This window comes from Megalobrama amblycephala, linkage group LG23, assembly GCF_018812025.1.
Source record: "Megalobrama amblycephala isolate DHTTF-2021 linkage group LG23, ASM1881202v1, whole genome shotgun sequence".
Lineage (NCBI taxonomy): Eukaryota > Metazoa > Chordata > Actinopteri > Cypriniformes > Xenocyprididae > Megalobrama > Megalobrama amblycephala.
The window spans coordinates 5,759,526-5,761,282 of record NC_063066.1 but is presented as its reverse complement, the minus strand read 5'-3'; positions in this window follow the sequence as shown (position 1 = coordinate 5,761,282).

The following is a 1,757-nucleotide window of genomic DNA, read 5'->3' as shown; positions in this document are numbered from 1 at the left end:
TCTTGGTAATTTGACATGTTTTTCAATATTTTATGACAATTGAAAGCTTTAAGTACATACAGTTGTGGTCAGAATTATTGCCATCCTTGATAAATATGATCAAAGATGACTGTAAAAATAATTCTCCATTGTTTATCCTTTTGATCTTTAATTCATAAAATTAGCAAAAATCTAACCTTTCACATAAGGAAAAGAATTGAAAGTGGGCGGAAAATCACATTATGAAATAAATGTTTTTCTCCAAAACACATTGGCCACAATTATTGGCACCCTCCCACTTTTTGCAACCTCCTTTTCCCAAGATAACAGCTCTGAGTCTTCTCCTATAATGCCTGATGAGTTTGGAGAACACCTGACAAAAGATCAGAGATCATTCCTTCATACAGAATCTCTACAGATCCTTCAGATTCCCAGCTCCATGTTGGTGCTTCTTCTCTTTAGTTCACTCCATAGATCATTGAATCTCATTAGACCATTAGCATCTCGTTAAATTACCAAAGTATTTCAATATTTTTCCTATTTAAAATTTGACTCTTCTGTAGTTACATTGTGTACTAAGACCGACGGAAAATGAAAAGTTGTGATTTTCTAGGCCGATATGGCTAGGAACCATACTCTCATTCTTGCATAATAATCAAGGAACTTTCATTGCGCCTGCTGCACCCATGGTACGGCAGCAAAGTTCCTTGATTATTATGCAAGAATGAGAGTATGGTTCCTAGCCATATCGGCCTAGAAAATCACAACTTTTCATTTTCCGTCAGAAGAGTCAAGTTTTAAATAGGAAAATTATTGAAACTCTTTGGTCATTTTTGAGCGAGATGCTAACGGTCTAATCAGATTCAATGAATTATGCTAAGCTATGCTAAAAGTGGTACCACCAGACCCGGAGATCGGCTGAATGGATTCAAAAACAGTAGGGGAGTTGGAAAATTAGCCTATTTTCACAAAAAGTGGAGTGTTCCTTTAAAGATCTAGCAGTATATTTAAGCGTGGACATGGGGTACTTTTTATCCACGTGTGCACCAAACCCATCTGGTGGGTTTGCTGCCAAAAAGCTTTTTAGTTTCATCTGACCACAGAAGCCGGTCCCGTTTGAAGTTCCAGTCGTGTCTGACAACTGAATATGCTGGAGATTATTTCTGGATGAGAGCAGAGGGTTTTTCTTGAAACCTTCCCGAACAGCTTGTGGGGATGTAGGTGCTGTTTGATCATTTTTCAGTCATGGCTGGACAACTTCATGTTCATGATCACCCTGGTGTGCTAAAAAAATGTAAATATGAATGGGAATATACTTCAGAGGTATTTTACTCATAAAAAATTCTAGGGGTGCCAATAATTGTGGCCAACGTGTTTTGAAGAAAAACATTTTTTTCATAATGTGACCCCCCCCCCCCCCCCCCATGCCAATAATTCTGACCACAACTGTATGAGCTATATAGATTGAGACTTGCATGCTTGTTTTTCTGTCTTTTACAAGCAGAAAACAGCACAGTTCATGTAAAAAAAACAAAATATAAAACACAAAATTGCATTGGTACAGTTGCTACAAATATAGTAGATGTGTATTTCATCAGTGTTGCATGATTGTGCTTTTTATATAAATTCCTAAAAGTGGCATCCGTGGGCATGGAGACTGAACTGGACCATGATGCATGTTATTTGGTTCCCTCTACTGGACAAGTAGTATTTTAGTGTTAGGCATTAGTTTAGACATCAATTTGAGGAGCATTGCAGACAGTCTCTCCAAAATAATA